General features: G+C 38.2%; 1 protein-coding gene and 1 pseudogene across 4 annotated transcripts in view; one reads left to right on the top strand and one right to left on the bottom strand.

Annotated features, from left to right (window-relative positions):
• Window positions 1–20078, bottom strand: part of ZNF385B (zinc finger protein 385B) — a gene marked incomplete at both ends in the record, with an annotated part of 261326 nt that overhangs the window by 125494 nt on the left and 115754 nt on the right. The gene's annotated exons all lie outside the window — the stretch shown is intronic.
• Window positions 15747–16203, top strand: LOC307106503 (ferritin light chain 1-like; annotated as a pseudogene). Its single transcript has one exon. The product of its transcript is annotated as a ferritin light chain 1-like (transcript).

Raw genomic sequence — 20078 nt, 5'->3', positions numbered from 1 at the left:
CAGATGGGGTTGTTGCTTTATGTTAATTATTAACAAGAAGATATTAAACTGAAACTGTACTCTAATTGAAAGTTGTATGTCTAAACTGTGTATGGAATGCTTTTGGCAGCTTTCATCAGATATTTTACTCCTCTGTGTCTTCTTTTATTGATAATAAGCTCTAAAGCCTTTTTAAAAATCCCTGAAATCTTACATTAAGTATATTAGAATTGAACACTGAATATTCATGTGAGAATATTGTCTATTACAATCTGCTTGGAAAGTCTAAAACCTAGGTCTTCGCAATGAGCTTTATTTACTCAACCCACCATAAAAAGTTAGAGTTAGAAGGGAAAACAGAGGAAGTATTTTACCTGGGATTCAAACACATTTCTCTAAAATATTAATACCACTCTCCATTATGATAAAAACGAGTTACTTGCTATCAGTGGGAATAAAAACTTGGTTTGGGACAAGAAACCTTTTCTTTATAATAAACACTGAAACATAACACCAAATAACCCTCAGAAATTATATTTAAAAAAGAATACTGAAGTATCTAAAAAAGACAGCACTCTATTAATTTTATTCTGTTCGCTGAGCATTTCAAATATTTTCTATTTAAATACTTTCTCTACCTAAATTATCAGCAATTATAGAGTTATATAATCTTTGAAATTAAAAAAAATCCATCATGAATATATTTTATTAAGTCTCCATATCTATTTCTAAAATATAATTTCAATAAGAATTTTTATTAGGAATATTTTTTAAATTATTGAATTGAAAATGCCCTCTCATTTATTATAATTCTACAAGAATCTGAGTAGTTCAATGTTCATGCATGTAAATAAGAATAATTGCTTAAGTTCTGAAGAGGACACAGAGAGCCCAGTGTCAGGAAATGTGAATCTTTCCTTGTTGTAATTAATAAGACACTAACTTAACCTTAACAACTGTCAGCATCTTTCAGAGTGTCTACATTTTTCTACACCATCCTTTAGCCCATCTGAGTTGTAACTAGGGTGGCCATGTAACTTACCATTCAAGCCAGGACATTTTTGAGAATGAAGGGGATGCTATTAATAGGCATAGATTGGGACTGTCCCAAGTAAACTTGGATAAATGGTCACCGTAGTTACAGCCATCTTCCTTAGTAATCTTTCAGCTGTCATTCAGTTAAACAGCCCATGTGTAGAGTCACCCTCCTCAACTTAAAATCTCCACTTCTAGAACACACAAGTAGTGATGGGAAAGAGAGAGTGCGGAGTAAAAACAACCAGGCAGATTTCTTTTAACTTTGAAAAGGAAAAGCAGGCAAAAAGCAAGAGCAAAGAAAATAAGATCAGTTACTAGGGGAGGGCAAAGGTTAAAAAGTTTACTCTGCTGCCCCCGTTACTTCTTGCTTTCTTTTCAACCCTTAGCTTACTAGTATAGGTTAGTAATTTGTTTTTAGATTAATTTTTATTGTTATTAAGCAGCTCTAATTTCACATTACTTTGCCAGTCACACAACTAAATCTAAATAAATATTACAATGAGAAGAGGTTAATTCCATCAGGTTCCATTTATGAACAACGCTCAAAGGTACAGTAAAGGGGTCCAGTGCCCTCAAATGGCGGCTGTGCTCATTTAGTCATTAACGCATCAACATCCACTTTAAAATACGTACGTTTTCTTGCATGTGTTACAGCAGGGAGGAGACTTCACCACTACTGGTTTCTAGTCTTCTTTGTGATTGCCTATATCCAAGCCCTGATGTTCCGAGTGTTAGCACAGAGAACAATACCCTAACATAGGACTAGAGCCAGCTAATGGCACTTGCCTAAGGTTGACTCAGTTACTAAAACGATCATCACTGCTGTAAGCCCTTTGTTTAAACTGATGTTATTTTTGACATTAGTGGTTTTGAATCTAGTTCAGATAAAGAGGAGCTGCAGTGCCAAAATATGTTTAAGTAGGACTCTTACCTCGGGACAATATTGTATACAGACCATGATACGCAGCCACTGCCTCAGGTGACAACAGGTGAACACTTACTGTAAGTTAGAAATGATTAGCAGACTTTGCAGGTCTGTGTTAATATAATAAAGCAAATTTTATATTAACATAAAATGAATGTCTATGAAAAATAATAGCCTGATTTTTATCTTCATTTAATTTAATATTTATCACTAAGCAGAGAATTTATACTGTGAAAAAATGAAAACTATCATTTAAAATTTTATTAAAACTTAAAATTACTAAGATTCAAAGAAAAAAAATGATACTAAGTATCTGATCTTTTTATTACTACATCCAAAACAGAGAATTTGGCTTTCCTAAGTGAAATGGCTTTCCTAGGCCTTTTAAATGTAAATTATTAGGCTTGCCAGCTGATGTGGCTCAATGGTTGAAGTGAAGGTTCAATTCCTGGCCAGGGCACATGCCCAGGTTGCAGACTCGATCCCCAGTAGGGGGCATGCAGGAGGCAGCCAATGGATGATTCTTTCTCATCATTGATGTTTCTATCTCTCTCTTTCTCCTTTCTTCTCTAAAATCAATTACAAATAAAAATAAAATACATTAAAAAATAATTATGCTCAATGGGGGTTAACACCTATGTCCACCTTCATCTAATACTCCTTCCTGGAAAGCTTTCTTATGTGCTCTTGTGACTAGGGTTCCAGATATGATTTAGGTTCCACCAATTAGGAATGCTCAATTGGGTCACCCGGGGGGAGGCATCTAGCTGGAACAAAGGTGCAAGGTGGTGATGTTAGCCAATCCTGGCAGCAGCAGCAGCTCCTTTCAAAGCCCAGTTCTGTGACAGGGCTGTAGGAGTCAGATCCAGAAAGTCTAGCTAAAGGTTGGCTGTTTGTAGCTACCCAAAATATTCTGGAAGTCATTTAATATGTACTAATATAAGTTCCTTTCTTATTGAAATAGTTGATGTGGATTTGTTCTCTATAGCTGAACCCCAACCAATACATTATCCAAAGTGGGATAAATTTATTCTAACAGAGCTTTGGTCTTCTCACCTTGGCCTACCTCTTACCTTTCTCTAGTATTTTAGCAAATTCTGAGCACACTGGACAACTCTCCTACTTCCCTATACATTTTATTGCTACTCTTAAAGAAAAAAATGACTCAAGTTGTTATGTTCTGGAGTGTTAGTTTGGCCATTTTTCCAATCTCCCATCTCCACTGACATATGTTTAAAACATATAAATGTGTTTAAAATATGTCTATCTACCTCTCTATCAATCTATCATCTATCTACTTATATTATATCTTTTTTATCCATTCATCTGTCAATTGACACTTAAATTGTTTCCATATCTTGGCTATTGTAAATTATGCTGCACTGAACAGACTGGTGCATATATCTTTTCAAATTAATATTTTTGTATTTTTCAGATAAATATCCAGAATTGGGATAGCTGAATCATACAATAGTTCTATTTTTAATTTTTTGAGGAGCCTCCATACCATTCTCCATAGTGGCTGTACCAATGTACAATCCCACCAATAGTGTATGAGTTTCCCTTTTCTCCACATCCTTTCCAACACTTGATATTTCTTGTCTTTTTGATAATAGCCACATCGAACAGGTGTGAGGCATTATCTCGTGATTTTGATTTGCATTTCTCTAATAATTAGTAATTTGAACATATTTTCATGTACCTCTTAGTCACTGCAAGTTTTCCTTGGAAAAATGTCTATTCAGATCCTCTGCCCAGTTTTAAATTGTGTTTTGTTGTTGATTTTTATGAGTTCTTTATATTTTTTGGATATTAACGCCTTATCAGAAGTATCATTTGCAAATAATCTTTTCCCATTCATTTGGTCACCTTTTCTGGTTGTTGATGGTTTCTTTTCCTGTGTAGAAGCTTTTTAGTTTGAGGTTATCCTATTTGTTTATTTTTGTTTCATTTCCCTTGCCATTGGAGTCAAGTCCACAAAAACATTTCTAAGACCAACGTCAAGGATCTTACTGCCTATGTTTTCTCCTATGTATTTCATTTCTCTTTCTGATGGTTTTTTGTTTGTGTTTAGAAATACAATAGATTTTTGTGTATTGACTTTGTATGCTGAAACTTTACTGTTTTCATTTATCATTTCTAATACTTTTTGGTGGAGTCTTTAGGGTTTTTTATTTGTAAAATCATGTCATCCACAAATAATGACACTTTTACTTCTTTGTTTCCAAGTTGGATGCCTTTTACTTCTTTTTCTTGCCTAATTGCTCTGGCTAGAACTTCTAATACTATGTTGAATAAAAGTGGTGAAAGTGGGGAGCCTTCTGAGTCATCCTTTCTTTCTTTGTGAATGGCTGCATATGTTTGCAGCTGAGAAATTTTATTAGTCTTCTTCCTTTTAGTAGAATTTTGAAGTCCACCAGCCACCTTTCACTTAGTTCTCTCTTGCACCTTTCAGTCCAAGCTGGTGGTGTTTCTGCTGATATAATTTTCTTAGGAACTGTATGGATCTCTGTGCATGGCACACTAATGTTCTCCATTAGAAATAAGTCACATCTACAAATCTTTTTTGAGATAATTCCTTCTCTAACTCTGGTTCATATTGAGATGGCTGAGGGCCACACAGATTCCTAAGAGCCCTCTAACTTAATGAGAAGTTCTGTGAGGCAAAACCTTAATCTCTTATTATTGAACACGTACCTTTTTTAAAAAAAATTTCTTTATTGATTAAGTTATTATATGTGTCCTTATCCTCCCATTACCCGCCCCACCCACATGCCCTCACCCCCTGTTGTCTGTGTCCATTGGTTAGGTCTATATGCATGCATACAAGTTCTTTGGTTGATCTCTACTCCTTACCCCTCCCCCCTCCCCTACCTTCCCTCTGAGGTTTGATAGTCTGATCGATGTTTCTCTGGATCTGTTTTTCTTCATCAGTTTATGTTGTTCATTATATTCTGTAAATGAGTGAGATCATGTGATATTTATCTTTCTCTGACTGGCTTATTTAACTTAGCATAATGCTCTCCAGTTCCATCCATGCTGTTGCAAATAGATACTTTTCGAAAGAAGGCAGAAGGAAGGCCAAGAGACATATGAAAACATGCTCAACGTCACTAATCATCCGAGAGATGTAAATCAAAATGACAATGTGGTACCATCTCACACCTGTCAGAATGGCAATCATCAACAAATAAACAAACAACAAGTGCTGGTGAGAATGCAGAGAAAAAGGAACCCTTTTGCACTGCTGGTGGGAATGCAGACTGGTGCAGCCACTGTGGAGAACAGTATGGCGTTTCCTCAAAAAAACTAAAAATGGAACTCCCATTTGACCCAGTGATCCCACTTCTAGGAATATATCCCAAGAAACTAGAAACACCAATCAGAAAGGATATATGCAACCCTATGTTCATAGCAGCACAATTCACCATAGCTAAGATTTGGAAACAGCCTAAATGCCCATCAGCAGATGAGTGGCTTAAAAAACTGTGGTACATCTACACAATGGAATACTACGCTGTGGTAAAAAAAAAAAAAAAAAAAGGAGTTCTGAACACTGATCTTTCGAAGATTTTAGCAAAGAGTTGTATAGCCATGCTGTTCGCCATTTTTTTTTTCGATACCATGCTTTCAGAGGCACTTTCTTGATTTTAGTATCTTTTGTCATCTGATAATTTCCCACATTATCATGTCCTGGTTCCTTTTTGTTTAACTTTCAATTGATACCTCTCTTCTTACATTTGCTCTAAGCAGCATGAAACAGGCCACATCTTAAATACTTTGCTTGGAAATCTCCTTAGAAAGACATTCCAATTCATCTTTTACAAGTTCTGTTTTCTACATAACTGAAGGACACAATTCAACTAAGCTTTGCTACTATGTAAGAAAGATCACCATTATTCTAGTTCCCATGAACATGTGCTTCACTTTGTAGTGTAACCCCACCAGCAGCATCTGCAATGTCTATATTTCTACCAAGAGTCTGTTCAAGGGAATCTAGGATTTTTCTATCATGCTTCTCAAAAGTCTTCCAGGCTCTACCCACTTCTTGATTCCAAAGCCAACCCTCCATTTTAAATTATTGTTATGGCAGCATCCCACTTCCAGATACCTAATCTATTTCTGCAGAGAGATCCTATTTCCCTTGGCTCTTGTTCTTTTCTTAGTTCTTGTGTTTTTAATCACAACTGGTGTTTATATTCTTACTAGAGGCCCGGTGCATGAAATTCGTGCACGGGGTCCCCTCAGCCCAACCTGCACCCTCTACAATCCAGGAGCTCTCAGAGGATATCCTACTGATGGCTTAGGCCCACTCCGCATGGTTCTCTGCTCTCTGCGGGCCTGGAGGTTTCCCTGCAGCCATGGAGATGAAGCCTGCTGTGGCTCTCTGCCTGCTGCCGCCATGTGCCATGTGAAGGAAGCCCCAATGCCCTGCAGTGTGCTCTGTCTGCCGGGCCTGGGGTCTTCCCAGACATGGACACACTAAGGAAGCCCCCATGCCCTATTGTCCAGGCTCTGTCTGCAGGGCCTGGGGGTGTTCCCACCACCACTGCCCACTAAGGAAGCCCCCAAGCCCTGCTGTCTGGGCTCTGTCTGACATGTCTGGGGACTTCCCTGCCACTGCCCCACTAAGGAAGCCACCATGCCTGGCTTTGCAGGGCCTGGCGTCTTCCCGATCACCGTGGCGACCAACGGGAAGACGCCAGGCCCTGCACTCCGCCGGCTCCTTGTGTGCAGGGCCTGGCGTCTTCCCGATCGCCACGGCGACAGGACCTGCTCCTCCGCCAGCAACCATCGGGAAGACTCCAGGCCCTGCTCCTCCTCAGGCTCCTGGCATCTTCCAGATCTCCACGGCGACCATCGGGAAGACTCCAGGCCCTGCTCCTCCGCCGGCTTCGTATGTGCAGGGCCTGGCGGCTTCCCGCTGCAACAGCACTAAGGAAGCAACCATGCCCTGCTCTCAGTGCTCTGTTTGCTGGTGGGACAGGCCAGACACTCCAGCAGCGGGGCTGAGGGGACTGGGCGCCGCCATCTTGTGGGTATGGGGGCTGCCATTTTTGTTGCGGAGTGACACCTAATTTGCATATTACTCTATTATTAGATAGGATGGTGAATTTAGTGCTATCTTAATACATACAGAAACACTTTAACACAGTGCAGTAGTAGCCAACATCTAAAAAGTATATATTGCTTTGTTTGTATTTTACAGATAAAATATATTTACATTAACACTTATATTTGGATATAGGCATAGCTTAACATAACGTCAATGACTAAAAATGCAAAGTTCATTTGTATCCTTCACAGTTTTCTCCCTAAAGTCAGTACTTCATTCTTGAAATTAAGCTTCCATTAGTCTTTCACGTTCCTTCCATCATTTTTCCCATGGTCACACCATCTGAGCTTATTTGTGCCGACAAATCCTGGGTCCTATGGATACAAACTACATCCTAATACCACCTTATTTTGCATTTTAATGTGGCTTGGGAACATTAGAATTTTTCATGAGATACAAAGTATGTATTATGTTCATGTCTTATAGTTAGGGAGAAAAATGGATAATATTATTGGTTCATAGGCTTTTTCTCCTCTTAGTTTGACTTCAATTTTTCTTGCCTGATATAAAGAAATCAAAACATACAAAACTCTTTGAAAATATTAATTCAACTTTTCACAACGTGAAGAAGTAAAAATCATCTTTACTAGAGCACAAGCACTGGAAATGTCAGTCCAAAGAAAGAAAAATTCCAAGTTAGGAAAAAGAACGATTTATAGTATAGTTGCCATGGTAACTGCAGTGTTCCCTGTTGCAAACTAGGATGTGGTGAGTAAAGTGTCTCTGTATTAGATTCTTTAGAATAAAAGACATATTCCATAAATTCAAAGTTTTGAGAACTCAAAAATAATATTAGTAAATTTTGAAATGCTTCAATGAGATACCTTAAAAGTATAACAAACCTAAAGTCCATTAACATGAGGTACTTTTCCTGATATACCTGAGAGTACTTAATTGCTTCCTCTGCCATGGCTGTTTCTGGGGCTCTAGCTTCTGTGCTTTGTAGTCTGTATCTTGCTCCACTCTGGTGAGAGATACCACCTTAAGTGGTGTATGGACTGAGTTTTTCCATGAGTGACATGAATAGTTGTTATATCATGAACTCACCATAGAATTTTTCTTGTTCTATATTCTCCCCATCATGGCATGGTTCTAATGTACTTTGGTTTTAAGTGTCCAAAACATGTTAGTGTCCAAAACTTGTGAGAGCTTTTCTTTGTTGACTATACATTTCGATAGGTTTCTGTATGTCAAAGATAAAGTCCATTTTCAATAAACATAATCTGTATTATTCTAGTATGTATTTATTAAACACAAAACCTATATGTATGGACTATTTGCACATGATGCCTTAAAAGCATAAATCATATATTGCACATTATCACAGTTTTGAATTTGGGTTCTGAATATACCATAAAGTTGTACTAAATGCCGTAATAAATTTCATGTAATTAAGGTTTTGTCTTCATAACAAATTTAAAAAATTCTGACATCTTATAATACCTAGTTGTTTAGCATTTTGAAAAATTAGCCTTAGGATTAGTTTTCATTCTTCTAAAAAGAGTTCACTAATTCTTATGATTCAGAAACTTTATTTTGAAAAAAAAATTTGTACTCATTCTTTTAATAAATTAATGGGACACTTTACTATAAGCAACATTTTATATTAAATGCTTCAGATATTTACAATGTAAATAAGGAAATTATTCCTGAGGACACACTGCAAAGGATTCTAAAATGTGCTAGGAATTATGGTTTCAATCTATTTATAGGAAAAGCACATAATTTGACATAATGTAGAAAACAAATGAGTAAAAGAATGTTTTGATGATTGTATTTGTAAACATTGTGTGTGTATGAACAGATAACAGAACACTCTGTAGGAATGAACATTAGACCTATTTGAGTAACAGATGGTATCTGACTTTTCCAACAGACTGCCTTGCTGTTATACTTCTATCTTCTGTAGTATCTCTTGAGTGATCTAATTCTGACAGTAAATTTCATGTGGTTCAAAAAAATACCCACTTTATGGATTTAGAGACTGAATTCCAGGAAGGATCAGGGACTTGCTTAAAATTATGCTGTTTCAATTTCAAAGCTGAGATTCAACTCAGATTTTCTAATTTCAAAAACCCAAGGTATACATTCATTTGCACATCTTAGCACCGAATGCATGTGGATAGAAAGTATTTAACATAATGAAAATTAATAGCAGCAGAGTGAAAATTCCTGATAAACTTAGGTTGTATAGGGTCATATATATATATATATATATAAAAGAACATCCAAATGATTAATTTCAACTAATTGCCAAAATTTCTCAGTCGCAGCTGCATAGTGAGCAAAACTTAGAGAAATTCTCTTTAAACTTCCTTACTTAATATTTTCCCCAATAATTAAAAATATGAATACTTTTACAGGTTTATATAAAAATATGATCCCCTAAATTTTTGTCTGTTAAAGTATCTCCATTAAAGGAGATTCTACATTATTTAAATATTATGGCATTACATGTCAGTACAATATTTTCCCCAAAGTAGGGATGCAATAAATACTTTGGATGACAAAACCAGGTCAGGAGCATTTCTTAAAAACCACAAACAAGTATACCAGTAGAGATTAGATTCACCAAGGGATTCGGTAGGATAAATGTGGGAGAGCAAAGCAGTCTCTTGTAAATTCAAATGCCATTCTGAAGACTGGTGGTACCCAGGTTTGACGACTTTGTAAAAACAGAGTATATAATGATTCAGGAAGAAACTCCTTCTATGGTGACAGATAAGCACCCTTCCCCCAGTAGACAGGGCTGTGAGATTAAGCCACTGATTTGGTTCTGGGCTGCTCATAGATTCCTCATGGGATGTGGACTGCAATGACCATTTTGAATATGCCTTCCCTGAGGGACAAGGGAGGCATCAGGAAATGTGTCCACTAACTTATATTGATTTCACTTATTGTGCTTTTTGTTGGTTTATTACTAACCCTACATGAAACAACTCTAAATGGAAACTGAGCCTTCATTTGGGCCAAGCTTCCAGCCCAGACCAGATTCAGGGAGCCGCCTTATACAGGCCGACCATCACCAATAGTGAATGTCTGCAAAGATAAGGCTTATAGAATAACAGATCAAATCTGCATTCCAATAATGGTCTCAAAAAAGAAACAAATTCCAGCATTTTGGAAACCAAAGACACCACTACAAAGCAATGTGTCATTTCTTTTTTTTTTTTTAATATATTTTATTGATTTTTAACAGAGAGGAAGGGAGAGGGATAGAGAGCCAGAAACATCGATGAGAGAGAAACATCGATCAGCTGCCTCCTGCACACCCCCCACTGGGGATGTGCCCGCAACCAAGATACATGCCCTTGACCGGAATTGAACCTTGGACTCTTGAGTCCACAAGCCGATGCTCTATCCACTGAGCCAAACCGGTTTCGGCTATGTGTCATTTCTTTAAAATATTATTTTAATATGCAATTAAAGAGGGGCGTTTAGCATTTTGACTGAAAAACTAAAAATGTAAATTGGACACTGACAAGCTTGACAATATAGTAAATTACTTCTGTAGGCAAGTCAACCAGAGGAAATGTAACAATATTCTAATCAAAGGAGCATTGCATAGCTTCCTAGGTGGCCACTCGGAATGAGAAAATATTTATTTGGATGTGTAATCTGGGGAAATTATCATGTATCCTTCTCTCTATCTTTGGGTCAAATATTTTATCTCTCAAATCTTCATGCAGGTCTACTCCTTTATATTGAAAGAATAATGTAATTCCTTATGTTGGTTCTACAGAGGGGCGTAGCCATTGAATTGCTTAACAAAACTAAAGTGACTGCCTTGCATTTCATTTTGTATGACACTGCTTATTTATACAGCACTCTTGACTACTACACTGGGAGATACTTGAAGCCAAGAACCAATCCTATATTATTTATCTCTCTTTCTCCATCATAGAAGCAAGAACATCGTGAACACCTAGAAAAAGTTCCCAGAGTTATACCAACTTTCATAGAAAGACCCACATTTCATTTAGAAAAAAACACAATAGCAGCATTTAAACTCCCACTAGAGAAGGGGATGGTGAAGTGCAGGAGAGTTTCTCAAAAGTTTTATAGGTATACTAGTGGCCTGGTGCACGAAATTTAGCCCAGCCTGCACCCTCTCCAATCTGGGACCCCTTGGGGGATGTCCGAAAAACCGGCAGTTGGACATCCCTCTCACAATCCAGGACCACTGGCTCCTAACTGCTCACCTGCCTGCCTGCCTGATTGCCCCTAACCTCTTCTGCTTGTCAGCCTGATCGCCCCCTAACCGCTCCCCTGCCAGCCTGATTGACGCCTAACTGCTCCCCTGCCGGCCAAATCACCCCCAACTGACCTCCCCTGCCGGCCAGATTGCCCACAAATGCCCTCCCCTGCTGCGACCTGCCTCTTCCACGTGTGGTGGTGGAGACGCCGGGACCGGCCTCCTCCACACCACGCGGAGCTGCAGGACCCCTAGGCCTCACCATGTGGAGCGGTAGCTGGGCCCCACCTCTGCTGTGCACCTCTGCTGGGCCATCTTGTGGCAGCCATCTTTGTGGTGGCCATCTTGTGGCAGTCATCTTGTGATGACGTCGCACAAGAGGGATACCTAGGCTTTTATAAGTATAGATGTGGATAGAAAACAAAGGGCAAGGTGAAAGTGACATTATTACTACATCGGGCACTTCATTCTTGGAAGAATGAAAGCACATAACCCACTTGGGGATCCCAGTCGGAACCTTTGTCTTTGAAGATACAGGACAAAACTGCATATTCTTACAATCCTTTGAAAGCATTAGAATCTCTGGGTATATTTCTTTAGCAACATATAGAAACTACATTTAGGTTTGGCACTGCTGCCACGACATTTTAGCTTTATGCTAAGGAAAAGGAATAAGGGGTTGGGCTGGGTGAAGCAAGAATAAGAGATTTTGAAGTTCACTAAGCAAATTCTGAAAATATCCCGAAGCAATAATGAAGTACTCATTTCATGTATAAAATTTGTACTTATAATTTAGGATTGTCATTTTTTAAGCCTTATGAAACTGGTTAACAGGTATGGAATAAACACCTTTTCTGACTTTTAACATAATAGTAACTAGTATATAAAGTTTCTAAGTTTCAGTATGGTAACAACTTTGCAGTTTTGTGTTGCTAAGTATTTTTTATAGATCTGGCATTATGAAAAAATAGGACCAGATATAAAAGAACGAATCTTGCCTTGTGCCCTAGGGACTGGAAGGATCCTCCACTTTCAAACTCACATTTACCACTTGAATTTGTGACACAGTTGTACATATTTCTGGGTTACTTGAGATTCTGTATTAATTGCAATATATCCATTATAAATTTACCTGGGGAACAATAGCTACAACGTTCCTTGGAATTCACAGAGCCAGTGATATTGTTATACTAACATTTCATGATCAAAAGAAGAATTTTTAGTTCTTAAACATCTTTCCTCCCAAATATGCCATGAGGACAATTTACTTTTCAATTGTCTGTTTCTCCACTTAAAACTATGATCTGCTCATCTTTTACTATGAGAAGATCCAAAGAGTCAACAACAACAAAAAAGACATTTCAGGAGCAGGATAAAAATAACTCAATTTTTACTATCTAATGGCAAACATTGACGTGAGATTTATGTAAAGTTTATAGCATCAAATGTAATTAAATGCCTCTTAGTAGTAGGTTCTACAACAAGGAGGGAATATAACAATAGTAGATATATCAGGATTTTCAGGATTATCGGCCATTGGCATATTGTTTAGACTCACTCTAGAAGTAGTTATTCTATTCTCTAAACTACCTGAGACTTCATTAACCTGAGAAGATTTTGTTGAAATACTTGCTACTATCCACTAATAAAATGTACAGGTGGGAACCGACTATTTCTATGAGCTTATTTTTTTTTTAAATTTCTTTATTGATTAAGGTATCACGTATTTGTCCTCATCCCCCCCTTCCCATCCCACACCCCTCCCCACGCATACCCCCACCCCCCCTGTTGTCCTTAACCACTGGTTAGGCTCATATGCATTCTATGAGCTTATTTTTAACACACTGAAAAATTATAGGTTCAGAGTCTCATTAATCAAAATACAACACTCAAGCTTTCTTTTATTTTTCTAAAGTGTTACAATAATTATAAACATTCTATCAGCAAATTACCTAAGGCTGCCAAATTGAAATTGAATTTTTAAAATATGTCAACATTTCTCTATTAGCCCATCTAGTTATAAATTACTTCTTCTTTTTTTACCTTCTGCAATGGTAACTGCCCTGCAATTTTTCAAGGGGAAATACCCTATATATTGCCAACAAGTAAGAGTCTAGGAAACCAAAATGATTTTTCAATTGGAGTAATATTTTTTAAATGGAAGTTGTCATAATTGAAATGTTACAATAGAGAATAAAATCCTGATGTTGTAGCATAAATTACATATTTGGAAAATTCATGTGTTGCCGACAGACATGTCCTAAGCAATAACTCATTAAAGAAGTGTATTTTAATAAACAGTTTCCATCATTGATTAGTATTTTAAATATTCTTTATGTGCAAAGATGCTAACATTTTTCTTAACTATCTCTAAAAATCAACATGATTCCACAGGTATCTTCAACCCAATGTGAGATTAAACAATGTGATTCTTACTATTTAATTTTTTAACTCGTGGATTTGAATTGCTAGAAAATCGGTTGGGCTTTAGCTAACAGTATTGTCAGGACAGAAAAGAAGAAATGAGCATTGGTTCTGGTGTGAGACAATGTGGATTCAAATCCAACTCTGCCCTTTTCATCTGTATGGCCTTAGACACATTAGTCTATGTAAGCCACACTTTCTTCACCTACTCAGTGATGATAATACTGCCCACCTTTATAGGGCAGCATTGAGTATTAAATGAGACAGAGTACCCAGGGCAAAGTACTGCACTCAATATAGACTGGTGTTAGTACAGCTTTCCAAGGCACCCCAAAATAACAATCTGATCGTGTTGGGACCTGGTTCAGAGTATAAGTTTAGATCAGTAAAGCTTGGATCTTTTTTTACAAAATATATTTTTATTGATTTCAGAGAGGAAGGGAGAGGGGGAGAGGGGGGGGGGGGAGAGAGAGAGAGAGAGAGAGAGAGAGAGAGAGAGAGAGAAACATCAATGATTACGGAGGATCATTGATCGGCTGCCTCCTGCACACCCTACACTGGGGATCAAGCAGCCTGGGTGGGAATCAAACCGTGACCTCCTGGTTTGCTCAACCACTGAGCCATGCTGGCTGGGCAAGCTTGGATCTTTTAAAATAGGGTTTCTGGAATCGCAACTTTTCAAAAGAAATGGTTTTCAATTGCAACAACAATGCAATAGCCAAGGATCTTAGAACAACACAATCTTATTTTGTAACATTCAGTGTATCATTGTAAACACAGAGCATTATCATACTATATTTTTTTTCAACCATAGTACACCTTCAAGATTATTCTATATTGGTTTCAGGTGTGCAGCACAGTGGCCAATCACAAAGTATTCCTTCCGACACCTACCAGGCACCACGCAGTCATTGCAACATTACTGACTATATTGCCTCTGCTGTACTTTACATCCCCATGACAACTTTGTAACTACCAATTCATGCTTCTTAATCCCTTCACCTCTTTCACCCAGTCCCCCAGACCTGCTCTGGCATCTACCAGTCCCCTCTCTGTGTCTGAGTCTGTTTTAATTATTTTTATTTTGTTTTTAGATTCCACATATACATGAAGAATATGCATACCATACATTATAATGATATTTTATGGTATTCAGAAAATCTCATACATAATTTCATGCAATTGTAGCAACAATTCTATGAAGCAGGGCAAGCAAATAGTATCTCCAGTTGACCCTTGATAAAGGTGGAGGTGGGTTGATAGCAGCTGGTTACTTGAAAAAGCTCATAGGGCCAGTCAAGTAATGGAGCTGCAACTAGACTCCAGCGCCTCTCAGTCCAGGGCTGCCTCCCACTTTCTTCCACATGAACCACATTAATTCTTTACTTATGGAAGAGTAGAAAAATGCCATATGATACACCAACATTTATGGGAAGTTAAGCACAAGTCTCCCTTCAGAACATGCCTGTGGTCATGTGTGATCAGTTTTGCAGTCATGTCCGTTTAAAACTCTTATATCAAAAGCCTTCTCTAAGGATTAGCATTGTGGGAGTTACCAAAGGGAGTTCATAGAGACGCTGCGTTCAACAAGTTTAAAATCTAACTGGAAAAAAAATCATAAAAAGCAAATAACCTACAAGTATAGGGCAGACTATAAAAAAAAAAAAAGGTGTACATTTTCCTTGACTGGTGTTCTCAGGGGTTAGAGCATCAGCCTGCACACTGAAAGGTCAGGGGCACATACCTAGGTTGTAGGTTCGATCCCCGGTCCTAGTCGGGGCGCATGTGGGAAGCAACCAACTGATATGTCTCTCTCACATTGCTGTTTCTCTCTCTGTCTCCCTTCCTCCTTCCCTCTCATCTATTTTTTCTAATCAATGGAAAAAATATTCTTGGGTGAGGATTAACAAAAAACAAACAAAAAAACCCACACAAAATAACACCCCCCCCCAAAAAAAAAACAACACAAAAAAACACACAAACAAACAAAAAAGGACCAGCCAACACACCGTGTTTTTTTGTTTTGTTTTGTTTTTTTTTCTACCTTAACTCCTTATTGCAGAACAACCATGAGCTCCCAAATTCATCAGAATTATTCCACCGAGGTGGAGGCTGTGGTCAACTGCCTGGGCTACCTGCATCTGCGGGCCTCCACACCTACCTCTCTCTGGGCTTCTATTTCGACCAGGTCAAAATACCAGCCCAGATGTGGCTCTTGAGGACGTGGGCTGCTTCCGTGAATTGGTGGAGAAGAAGCTGGAGGGCGCTGAGCGTCTCTTAAAGTTACAAGGCAAGCATGGTGGCCGCATTCTCTTCCAGGACGTGCTGACGCCTTCCCAAGATGAGTGGGGCAAAACTCAGGACCCTATGGAGGCCGCCCTGGCCTTGGAGAGGAACCTGAACCAGGCCCTTTTGGAGCGGCATGCCCTGGGTTCTACCCACACAGACTCTCATCTCTGTGACTTCCAGGAGAACCACTTCCTGGATGAGGAGGTGAAACTCATCCAGAAGATGGGCCACACCTGAGTAACATCTGCAGGCTGGCTGGCCCCCAGGCTGGGCTGGGCGAGCGTATCTCTTCGAAAGGCTCACCCTCAAGCATGACTAGGAGCCTTTGGAGCCCAGAGGCCTCTGAAGGTCTCTCTGCATCCCCAGGTGTCTGGCTTTTGCCTGAGCCTTTCCCTGAAAACTACTAGTCATTCTTTTAACCACCCTGAAGCCCTCTCCCATGCATTGGACCAAATGAAACAATAAAGCTTTTTGCAGAAAAAAAAAGTAAAGTGAATTCCCAAGAAAGGGTTAATGGTGATTAGGAAAACGCAGCTATCTCAAGAAGTGGTGCAACTAAAAAAATAATCATAATTCTATTCCAATAAAACAGTTGTCCTATTATCTAGAACTTCTGAGTTAACTGACAAGAAATAACTGTAGTTGGAACCTAGAACTCCCACCAACCCTTCCTACAATTTAAAAACATTTATGTTTATAATTTTTATTGAATTTTATTCATCATATAAATCAAATGCAAATAATATACCAGTAGGTCTTAATATCCGAAAAGGTTTTTCGAAAGTAAATATTTTTGCATATTGTAAATATTCATAACAATATTATAAGGTTTATTCTGTACAGATTTTTTGCAAAGTGGAACAGCAACTGTTTTTAAAGAAACTTTCTTGCCTGCTTATAAATAATATCCTTTTTCAAAGTGGCTTCTGGGGGGGATGTCTTAAACTATGCTTCCAAAGAGTACTACAACATTTAAAATTGTAAAATATTACTGTGACTACACATACCTTCTCACTTAATCCAACAACATTTTATATTCAGTAGCACAAGGGAATAGTATTTTCTTCTCATACAAGGTACACAATCGTGAAGTGATTTGTTTTCCACGATGCATATTTTAAGAAGTACTCATATGATGTTATTGTGTTTCAGGCTTTACATCTGTTGAAACAGTGTACCTAATATCATTAATATAGCAAAACCATTTCCCCCATCTGAAGGCTTTTGAATACCTAATGGAAACATGTTAAAACATGTTTTAAATATAAAGTATGATTTTTAAAAATGCATATAGCAATGTATTTGGACATATTCAATGTTAGTAAACACCTTTTAAATATAGAATTTTAAAATTCTACCATATTCCACTTTGCCTACCATTCTTAGGATGACTAGAAATATTTTATGATTTTCCTTCTTGTGATGTTTACTTTCTGATTAAAATAGGTCCTCAAGACACACTGCTCCCTGTGCTATTTCATCTATGTCATATACTCTGGTTTATAAACCGTCCAAGTTATCTACCGACTGAAGAGTAGTTTTGTAAACATGAAACAACTGAAAATTTCATCAGAATAATCATTATAATAATTACTTTTTTTTTAAATGGAAGAGACTAGGAGGTGATTTGGGACTTGAAATGTATTTGTGGGTAGTCAGTCATGGAGGTAGGACTTAAAAGCAGTCATTCACGCTGGATCACCAAAGCAATGATCATATACAACTGTTTAGGGATGTGTGCATTGGCAGGCACTTAAATGAATACTTATTGTGTGATTTGACTCAATGTGAAAAGTGAATGGCTAAGAATCTTTATCACTGAGATGAATTTATTTTCATATATTATCAAATAAGCTTAATATTACAGGGACTAATTGCTAATTCATGTCCTTCAGTATAGTATTCTCAAGTGAATGACGGGGTCCTACCCAGCAAACATCAATGGTATCAGTGGTCTGCAGCCTCAGTATCCCAGGAAATCAGGGCAGCAAACACCATGAGAAAGTCAACTTTCCTTCCTCTCCACCCCGATTTTGGACCAAGACCTATGAAATCTCCTGACAAGAACATCAATATCTAGGTGAGGAGGGCTTTTTGGTACCAATGACTCTGAATTGATTTGTAAACCACCTTTGGAAAACAAGGATCCATTACTTTGGAAAGCTGAGTAGAAATTATTATTTTTTGTAATAGCATTACAAGTATAAGTAGTAGCTAGAAGTCAACACCTTTGTAGATATAAACTAAACATATCTGTTCACATTTATACAAAATTATCTCTGCTGTGCTTGCTGGTCAGAGTTGATCAAACCATCAACTAGAGTAAATCATGTTTCAGCTGGTTGTGCAGCATATGGGTTGAAACTAGAATTTGAAAAGGACTCTCCTTGTTCAGAGGGAAGAAAAGGTTAAGAGTACCCTGTGACACGTGACCTGAGCTCCTCCTTAAAAGGTGTCCAGAGTTGAGGGCTGACCAACAACCCCATATTTTTAAGGCCCTGTCATTTCTGTAGGGCTGGACGGTAGTGTCTGTTTCACTAGGACATGGGAGTCACAGATGTTATTGAAATGCCTCATTAGACATTTGGCAGTACAATATTGCTTTCAGAAAGTACAATTTCTACTTTTTGATTCTCCGTATATTTCTTCTCTTTGGCTCTGAGAAAAAAAAAGTCTCCTTTATACTTTAGGAGCTGTGGAAATCTATAGTTTTCTAAACTCTAGATGGGAGTTCAGGGAGATTACTATTGATAAAATATGCAGATAATTTAAGTTTAATGGCTGCTGTGCCATTCCAGGTTTTCATTTTTCTGTTCTTAAAAGAGTGTTCTCAGAAAAACATATTATTTTATAAAAATAATTGAAGTGCTTCTTCCTGATTGTAAAAGCAGTACAGCTTAATCATAGACATTTTGAAAAGCACAGGAAATGATAAAAATGAAAATGAAAATCGATATTTCTATCGCCTGGCAATAACTACTTTTGACATTTAGGTATTGGTTGCATTTTCATAATTTCCATAGATTCCAGACAGAGTGAAATCTGGATGGCCCGAAGGAGACTTTCTCAGACTGAAGCACTCTAGGAGGGCACACACATGGGAGTCTGTGCAGTGGTATCTGCTGGGTCCTGGGTCCACCTCACGTTGGGATCTGTGGCTTCTACTTTGATATCTCTTACTATTTGCTTACCTAGATTCACTGAACCAGATTGTTTGGTTCCCTATGGACCTGGTTTTTGGCTTGTGCAAGAAGGATGAGAATGTGGGCATGATCATACTTAATAAGCAGATATATGTGTGGTGTTGGCCAGTACTCTGGGTGAGTAGGGATGGGCCTAAATATTTCAGACTCAAAGTATTGATAAATGCGCCACAGATAACAAATGTGGGGAATATGGGCTAGAAAACTAGAAATAGGGAGGAGCTAATAAAACAATACACAGGTGGAAACCTTGAGTGCTCGCAAAGGAACAGCAGGTCATAATTCAGGGTGTGAGGAAGTGACTAATGAATGTTAAAAAAGATTTCAGTATCTCCTAGTGATGATGTCAAAATTTAATATTCTAAAGTCTAGGGTGAATTACTTTGTCCGGAAGAGAGGATTCTGTATTTCTGGTGACTGACAAATGCCATTTCTATTCACTGCTACTAGCTTATGGGGATGGAATTTTCCATACACATTGTCTTGAGACACGAACTTTGTGTGTCTTCTCAGAAATCCTTAACTGCTCCCATTTTTATTCTCTTTCTTGGTTTGCACCCTCCACTTTCAGACCTGGACACTGTGACCCAGAAGTTCAGGGGTCGCATCTTCCCGGGGTATGAACCTCAATCAGCAGAGAGCAGGATCCGCGTGTGAATCTTTCTTGCAGCCTGTCTGAGAAGGAGCTCGCATGCCTAGCCAACCCACCTGCTGACTGAGCTGCCCTGTCCTTTCCAGATTTATTTGGGCATTACAGATGGCATTGCATCTCATTGCTTTGCAACTTCCCTTGTCTGACTTCCCCTTCCCCCTTACCCATACTCACCTAGGCCTGCACTCACAAATAAAATCAGAACTTTAATTCTTGCCCCAGGTTATGTTTTCTAAAGCAGTGATTCTCACATTTTA

This window comes from Cnephaeus nilssonii, assembly GCF_951640355.1.
Source record: "Cnephaeus nilssonii genome assembly, chromosome: 10".
In the NCBI taxonomy this organism is placed as follows: domain Eukaryota; kingdom Metazoa; phylum Chordata; class Mammalia; order Chiroptera; family Vespertilionidae; genus Cnephaeus; species Cnephaeus nilssonii.
The sequence above is the reverse complement of the archived record's forward strand: the minus strand, read 5'-3'. Positions and strand labels throughout refer to the sequence as shown.